Here is a 9,745-nt window from a genome sequence, read left to right on the forward strand (position 1 = left end):
AGAAGAAATTGCTACATTTCAACATTCTTTAATGTTACTTCTCTAGTAGATACAAGGGGTAACATTTTGAACTATAATAGATGATATTGACACCGAGATGAGCTTGATGAAGTATAATGCACAACTAACATAGGGATGGGCAACACAAGATATCAAATGAAACTCTATATGATCAACTTGCGGTAAGACACACGAACGTGAAATTGATAGCTTTGACTAAAATAATCTATGCAGAACATAATGATGATACATAGTGTACCATCATAACCCATGTGAGTAGAAGGGTAACCAATTAGGTGATATATTGAGTCAATAAAGAAGTTACTTAACTCTTATTGATGGTTTGCTTTAGAAGTCGGCTTAAGACTAGTTGTATGTGGATGACTTAAACAAGTGCCACATTCAAGGGTGACTAATGAGTGCCTTTATGAAATGAAGATGAAAAATAATTCCCCCCTTTCCTTTCTTGTATGGATGATCCCCTTCATATTTTTATGAGCATAAAGGAGATGGTAAGCAAGTTCAATAGTGTATTTTTCATTCAATTGTAACAAGCATGAAAAAGAGTTAAAAGCATACTTAGATTGTGTCTTATCTATGATATTTTTTAATGAATTCAAAAAGGATATAAAAAGATACTCATGGCTTAATGAACATTATAATGGAGAAGAGATTTCTCATTGGTTTTAATTTAACTAACATCTACGAAAGGATTAAAATAAATAGACATATTTATAGGTTGAATGAGCTTAATGAGATTGAAAAGAACATCAAAAATAGGTTCAGGATTTTCATTATTTAACAAGCATAAAGATTTTTCGAAAAGGAAACTCGTTCGAAAGAGATGAGTTGCATGATGGTATGTAGCTAGTTCCAAGGATCACAAAACCAAGGTAAACAATGGATTAGTTAAATGATAGGGAAAGTTTTTGGCAAGGGTAATCCACTTATCACGTCAATCTCTCTACAAAGTAGAAATGGGTACTAAGACGGAGGAAATATTGATGTGAAGCTAAAATTTCAAGCATGATAACAAAGAAGGTAACCAAGTTGAAGGAAAATGATAACATAGAAGTGAGTGACAAGACATTATAACCATAAGAATATGTGACAAAAAAAAATCATGAAAAATAATGAAGAACCCCCTCTATGGGTAAATGTTGCCAGAAATAATAGGAAGAGAGGGGAATGAGGCTCAAATTCATTATCATGGTTGGCTCTAAAAACTGTTCTAGGGCCTACAAATGAAATCAACATGCAAACTAAGATGGTAATTAGATGCTACTCTAGGGTGCCCATGAAGGGTAAGCTTTATCATAAAATTTGTTACATGAAAAGAGGTTGGGTGAATGTGACAATATAATGGGGTTAGACTTAAGACACAACAATACAATAAAGATAATGTAAAAAATGAATGGGAAGATTTTATATAGATCATATCCCTATAATATGAGTTTCGATATCATACCTCAATTTGTGTGATTTGTATCACAAATCATAACCATGCTTGTCTAAATAGATGTCAATATATCTTTATAAAAGTGTTAATAACTTAAAAGAATAATAAAAAATAATAATAACAACCCAAAATGAAATATCTAGTAATGAAATGCAAGGTGAACATGGGTATTTGTGAGCCACTTTCCCTTAAAAAAAGGGTGAAAAGAGTGATTGTTGTGTCCATTGTTTATGAAGAGGAAAAAATATTGTGGAAGAGCCATTTCTTATTATAATTTATTATTTAGATCCTAAAAGTATTAGCCAACGAATCACAACTCTATCACCACCAAATAAGAACTCTTGTCCTCTTTTATTTTGCTGCTTTTGAAGGAGAGGCACTTTTGTGGGTCAAATGCACCCCACACTCTATCATAAATGTTGTAGGGCATTGAAATAGTGTTTAACAATGGGCTAATGAGAGATAAAGAATTGCAACTCTCTATGTAAGTTAACTTAAAGCATTTAAGTCCCCAAAAGACATATCTAAACTATGGGGGCTTAAACTATATATATATATATATATATATATATATATATATAGATATAGATATATATATATATATATATATATATATATATATATATATATATATATATATATTTGTCATCATGATTTAGTGGCAACAAAGAGAACATGAGACTAATGATGTGAAAGTTATGCAAGACGTGGAAACATTTGATGCTTTGTGCAACTCTAAGCTCAAAAATTTTCTCAAGAAACAAAATATGAAAGGTAACCCTTGTATTGGAGAGGATCGTCTTAATATAAAAACTTACTATTACAAAATATGCAAGGTATCCCTTAGTACTGGAGAAATATAAAAACTTAAACTTAGTATTGGGTTGATTTAATGATTAAGTTCTTCCAGAAAATCACATGATCAATTATTGGTCAATGTGTTTCAAACCTTAATCTAGGTTCATCATTAGGACCAGGTTGAGGAGCAAGATCAACAGATTCCTAAAATATATCTCAGAGATGCAATGGTCAATATCCAATGTTCAAAAGAATAATTAATGATAAATAGTATTTACGAGATAAAAATTGATTTAGTCAATAGTTGACTTTTGGAAATTAACTAATTATTATTATTATTAATTTTTTTCTAATAAATATATATAATAATATCAGAATATTAATAATAATATCACTATTTTCTTAAATGTGATATAAAGAATTTCTATAAATAAACTATATTAGTTTTAAATTGAATTTAAAATTAATATTAAGAAATTAGGACATTATTTGATGCAACCCTAAGGCTGCACAACCAATATAACTTATCGGGACTTAACTTTCCCTTATTAATGGCCCTTTAAAGTTCTATGCCACATATATGCATCGAAAGCGTTTTACAGGCATCCAGCCTTAAAACCTCCAAATGGATAAAAAATGATCCATCCAATCACCCCTTACCATTGATTTATCATAATATCGCAATCACAGACCATCGCAGTCCATATATATTGGAACATATGAATACGCAGAAACACAATGAAACCACATGAAAACATTGATTTTTACCTTTTCCCATCAGCACGCTTATCATACACCGAAGTCAACTCGCCCAGTGTTTGCGACCATTGATCTGGAGCGATGAGATCTGACGGTCCAGATCAAATCACCTTATTGGCGATCAATAGTCCTATTGGTTTGTAATATCGACATTATTCCTTGGTAGAGGTTTGATGCAATTATCAATAATCACTATTGGTGATCACAATACACCACTTAACACTTTACCTTTCTGAAGAACCAATGCGATATGTTGGAAATTGCATATCGTCGGGGTTTGAGTACAGGCCTATGCACTGCGTCGAACCAATTTAGCAATGTGATATATATAGAATTACCCGGACCCGATAAGTCCCAAAAGTGGCATCTATATTATTTCAAATCTAATTTTTTGATCTTGCTAAGTGTTTTGCTCTATTTTCTCTTTGTAAAGGTTTTCAGCAATGTGACAAGGCAATACAAAGGGCTGATGCGATTTGGAGTTCCACAGATCTGATGTCATTCGAACCCTCTGTCTAAAGGATTTGAGATCTGCATTCTCAATCTAACTGCACTTTATGCCCGATACATAGTGTATTTGGGTTTTTCTGCCTGCAACACCAGAACAATGGAATGCGTTCACCAATTTATCTCTTAACACAATAATTCCATTAAAACATATGAAAAATCTGCAGGTCGACATCAAGAGCATTCGAATATAGATAGAAAAGCAAGCATTCAAGGCCTTTGTGGCCGGTTATATAACTACACTCACAACACTGTTATTCACAATAAACAAATGACAGAGCTTCCCCCTTCAGCCTTATCACACAGGTAAAGTCCTCTGTCTCAAATGAAATGCATTCAATCACACAGTTCTATCACTCCAATCAATTCTCTGTAAATATAAATACAAAACTATATTTTGGGATCTCTACCCTCTCTGGCCCGATTAATCTAAATTGCACCCTTTTTCCTCCTACGCTGCCCATAGGCTTACAAATGCCTCAGCTCTTCTCTCCCTCTTTGTTTTGCTCTCACATCTCCCCTTCAAAAAACAAAGGAAACACTTATATGCTAAGATAACCATCTCCTCCACAATTGGAGGAATAAATTACACATTTAGAATCCAAATCCTATCCTAAGCTAACAAACTAGACTACTTGGCTTGATCTCCACGCAGGGAGGATCACTTGCCATTTATTCCCAATTCTGTTTAGAATTAGGCCACTCTTAACTACTTACATTTATTTGAAATTAATACAAATTTAACAACAAAGTCTTCCTCCAAACTTGCATTAGCCACAACATGTGACCACTCCATCACATTGTTGGCTAGGTCTAGATGCTCCTGCATCATTATTACAAATATATATATATATATATATATATATATATATATATATATATATATAATTTTAATCAAATAAAATAAATTAAAAATAAAATAAAACAATTAATGCCAAAGATCAAAACACAATAATCAACAGAGACAGAGGCAGGGCACAAGGTTAAGAAGAAAGAGAAGGAACCCACGAACTACTTAATTGTTTTGTTTTATTTTTAATTTATTTTATTTGATTAAAAAAACAATATATATATATAGATATATATATATATATCTATATATATATATATATATATATATATATATATATATATATATATATATATATATATATATATATATATATATATATATATATATATAGTGAGACTAACCATAATGGAAGGAGGAGAGATGGAGCGCGCTAGGGTAGGTCTCGGCTAGGGTTACTTCAGGATTGTCTGCAGCTTTCCGTCGCGGCTTGGGTTCCATCAGGCTTATCTGCAGCAACACCGTCGCGGTCATCGCTCAGAGCCTTACTAGCATCGATCCCACCGTTGGATTCTCCACCCGTCACTTTCGGTTATCGTTCAGGAGACAGTTATGGCCGACAACATGGACCTAGAGGCGGTGGACTTCTCGGAGGAACCTTTTCTGGACAGGGTTATATTCGGTAACCCTAGCTTCACTACTAGCTCTCTGACAGCACCTTCTCCTACAGCGACTGCTCTGGATCTGCAACAGCAACCGCCCTTAGTCCCGCTACCTAGCCACTGCGCTGCTCATCCTATTTCTGGTACCGACCCTATCGATTCTCCAAATTTCGAGGTACCCTCGCTCTCACCGGGCTCTCTTCATTTTCTGTCTTCACACACTCCCCCCTCGCCCTCATTCAACCCGCTCTCCTCCACATCCTTTGTGGTGCCATCATCTATCCTGTCGAATCCCTCTGCTGTATCTCCATCAACTTCGGGAGCTCGACCTTCCGGCTGCTTTGAAACTCCTGCCGTTAAGGTTAAGCCCTCAAAACCCTCCCCTCTGGAGGGTATCCCAAATCCCCTGGTAGACCACCCGTCGGCCCCTCGCACCAGCAAGAAAAAATCCAAGTGCATCAAGGCTACGACTAAGGACATCACTATCAGGTTCGATGAATCTACGGCTCTGAGTGACCTCATGGACATGGCTAACACTGTTCTGGTAGGGCATGTCCGGGGTAGGGCATACTCGGCTAAGCGGCTCACACAATGGGTGAAGGAAATATGGGGTGGTCTTCTATTCGACCTTCCTGAAGTTCATGTCCTCCCCAGAGGTTGGTTCTCTCTTCACTTCACAAAGGAAAGTCACACGAATATGGTTCTGGCCAGATACTGGCATATCGAGATGGCCCCGGTCCTTCTCAAAAGATGGACCCCCCTCTTTGATCCTGAACACGAACAGATCGGAGCTGGACCGATATGGGTGCGCCTGCCGGGACTTCCGCTGCAGTTTTGGGCCGAAGAAGTCTTCATAAGGATCGGGAATGCACTGGGTACCTACCTGGACCATGATCGAACATTTGTCGAATCAAGGAGCTGAACCCTAGCGCGAATATTGGTCCATTTAGACACTCGTGATGGACTTGAAGAACAGATCACCTTACAGTGGGGAAGATGTATCAGGGTTCAGATCCTTGATTATGAAGGAGTCCCATTCCGTTGCAGGCGATGTCACAAAGTTGGGCACCTCTTCAAAGATTGTCCACTCATCAAAAAAGCAGAGGAATCACCATGGATTACACCGGAACCATCCAGAACGGCATCTCCTACTCCAGCTCGTCCTACCTCCTCGGGACTGTCCCCACCGTCAACCTCACCTGCGGTCGATCCTGGATTTCGGCAACCCTCACCGCCAAGAACCAGGGCTCGCTCGGCAGCTGAAGCTGGTATGGTCTCGGGTACTCCTTCCCTCCCTACTCTCTCTTCTTTTGATGTTATGAATGTATGTGGCTCCTCCATACAGACATCCATGGTTCAATGTGATATAACACCCCCCCCTCTCTATTGTACCTCAGGTCCTTCAATTGCCCCTTCCTCCCCCTTGGTTATATCTCCCCAATCTCCCGCAGAACCCTCCCCTCCTCATTCATATTTCCTTCGCTCCAGATCTCATGCAAAAGATCCGCCCATCAAACCCTCAGGCCTAGGCATTGCGGTGCTAGAGGTTGGATCCTTGCCTACTAGGGGTAGAAAATCTCATTTATCCAAGGCTATTAAGAAAGCTGGGGCCGAGGTTGTAACAGGTCGTCAATCCACCATCGACGGGGTCCTTAGAGCAAGACACACCCCGAGAGGTGTTCCACCATGAAGTGTCTATCCTTCAATTGTATAGGATTGGCTAGTTCCTCCAAGAAACTAGCCATGAAAAGACTTATTGAGACCAATCCCATCGATATTATCATGCTCCAAGAGACTCTCTGTTCTGCAGATCAGATCACTCGGGCCTTGCAAGCCATGACTCCTGGCTGGACCTACTCTGCCCTCGATGCTGTAGGCCGTTCTGGTGGATTTTCCATTGGCGTTAATCCTCGCACCATTAAAGTGGAATCGACTTGGGGGGGAGCTGGATATCTGGGGCTTGACATATTCTCTGCTGATCTGGGCATGAACCTCCGCTTAGTCAATGTTTATGTCCCCTGCACTCAGAGAGAATCATTCTGGAAAAAACTCCTCCATCTTACCATTTTGAGCGAAGACCGGGTTATTATTGGAGGAGACCTAAATTTCTCTTTAGGCTTCAGAGAGTCATGGGGATCAGCGGCACAAATTGACTCCATTACAGATTACATGACTAGTCTACTTGATCAGACAAACTTTGTGGATATCCCCATGCAGAAAATACTTCCCACATGGAGAAACAGGAGGGTGGGGGAAGCTGCTCTAGCTTGTAGACTTGACATATTTCTAATGAAGGATGTGCTCCTTCAAAGACTACAACATTACAAGCAATGGGTTGGTTCGGGAGGATGGTCGGATCACTCTCCTATATACCTGGAAATTCGGGGGCCCTTCAAGAAGCCTAAAGCCCCTTTCAAATTTAACCATACATGGCTGAAGGACCCATCATATATCAAGATGATAATAGATTACTGGATCTCCCACCCAATCAATGGATCAGAAACCATTGCCAAAGGATTCTGTAGAAATCTCTCAGAAATTAAACACCTATCCATTGTCTGGGCAAAAGAGAAACAGGCTCGAGACATCTCCCAACTTATTCATATTGAAGCAGAACTATGTTTGCTCACAGACGAAAGGGGGTTGGGTTTCATCTCAGCAACAGACAAGATTCGGCTAATTGAACTGGAGAATCAAAAAGCCAAAATCCTCAAAGAGAGAGAGGAATCCATAAGACTAAGGAGCAGGGCATTATGGATTCAAGCTGGGGATGATAATACGAAGTTCTTCCATAGCTTTGCCAAGGGCAGGAAAGTGGCCAATACTATATGGAAGCTCCCCACACCAGAAGGAGAAATGGCAGACTCTTTCAACAAGCTCGCTCATCTGGGCATCACTCATTTCAGAGACCTCTACAAGTGTCCCCGTGAAGTTAATCTACCTGATATTATCAATGTGGAAAATCACTTCCCGAGATTTGTTGAGGAAGATGATGTGGAGGCACTAAATGATCCAGTTTCGACAAGGGAGCTTGAAGGAGTTTTGAAATGGTTCAAAAAAGATAAGAGCCCAGGACCAGATGGCTGGACCATTGAATTTTATTTAACCTTTTATGATGTTCTGGGACAGGATCTCTTGAGAGTGGTGGAGGAGAGAAGATCTACTGGATCCATCTATCATGCCATCAATTCTACCTTCATAGCTCTTATACCTAAAACTGATGCCCCTGAATCTTTTGATGACTACAGGCCAATCTCTTTGTGCAATTGCTTATACAAAATCATTTCTAAGACCATTGCCAATCGGCTCAGACCTATCCTCTCCAGGTCCATTGCCCCTCAACAATTTGCTTTCCTTGAATCCAGACAGATTCATGAGGCCATTGGCCTAGCACAAGAAGCTATTCATTCTATTTGGTCCAAGCACCTAAAAGGTACCCTCCTCAAGATAGACCTCTCTAAAGCCTTTGACAGAGTCAGCTGGCTCTATATCAAAATGATACTGATCATCTGTGCTTTCCTCACTTCTTCATCTCATGGATCATGGCCTGTATCTCCTCCCCTTCATTCAGTATTCTCATTAATGGCTCAGCCTCACCCTTTTTTCACTCCGAAAGGGGTCTGAGACAGGGTTTCCCCCCCTCTCCTCTACTCTTCCTGCTGGTCATGGAAGGCCTAAGTCGACTCATTGACTCTGCAAAGCGGTCGGGTGATATTAGAGGTCTTCGTATTTCCGATTATTGCTTCGTCACACATCTTCTCTTCATGGACAATGTTCTGATCCTACTTGATGGCAGCGTTCGAGACTCTCGGAACTTTTTCGAAGATCTTACTTCTATTCTCTGCAGCTACTGGAATGATCCCTAATCAATCTAAATCCTCTATCACTTGCTCCGACACTTCGGTCCAGGAAACACAGCTGGCTCTACAGGTTTTCCCCTATAATGTTCTTCCTCTGGATAGAGGACTCAAATACTTGGGATTCAGACTAAAGCCTACCTGTCAAAGAATTGCTGATTGGGTGTGGTTGGTCGCAAAATTGGAAAAAAGACTCACTAGCTGGAGCTTCAGATACTTATCAAGGGCAGGCAGATTGGTCCTCATTAAGTCCGTCCTTGAGGCAAACCCGGTTTTCTGGATGGCTCTTGCATGGATTCCGAGGAATATTCTAGGTCGACTGAAGCAACTGTGCAACCGATACCTCTGGAATGGAAATCATGATAAAATAATTTTTGCTTGGATAAGCTGGAAGAAGATTACCTTGCCCAAAAAATGGGGTGGCTGGGGCCTCAAAGACCTACCCGACTTCGCTATGGCACTCGCTGCAAAGATGGGTTGGTCGCTACTAACCAGTCAAAACCTATGGGCACAAGTATCCTATCACAAATACATCTGGCCTCAGACAATTTTGGATTGGGCTAGGTTACCAACCTGGACAACGAAGGGATGTTCATCGATCTGGAAGGCTCTAATACACTCCCTTCCTCTCATCCGCGATAATCTAGTTTGGAGAATAAATGATGGATCGCTGGGCAGAATTGGGCTGGATCCTTGGATTGGTTGTGGGGGCAAACACATCCTCAGCAGAGATCTCATTACATTCCTACATGAACGAGACATCCGGAGCTTTGCACACATTGCTGATCATCAGCGTTCAGACATTTTTACACAAGCATGGAAAACGGCCCAGCAACTTGATCTACCTCCCCAATGGCATCAGGAATGGCGTGATTTCGTTCTGGCACTAATTGAATCCCATATTCGCATAAAA

Source organism: Pinus tabuliformis, chromosome 7 (genome assembly GCF_031772625.1).
Source record: "Pinus tabuliformis cultivar Carrire ecotype Pingquan chromosome 7, CPIR1, whole genome shotgun sequence".
NCBI lineage: Eukaryota > Viridiplantae > Streptophyta > Pinopsida > Pinales > Pinaceae > Pinus > Pinus tabuliformis.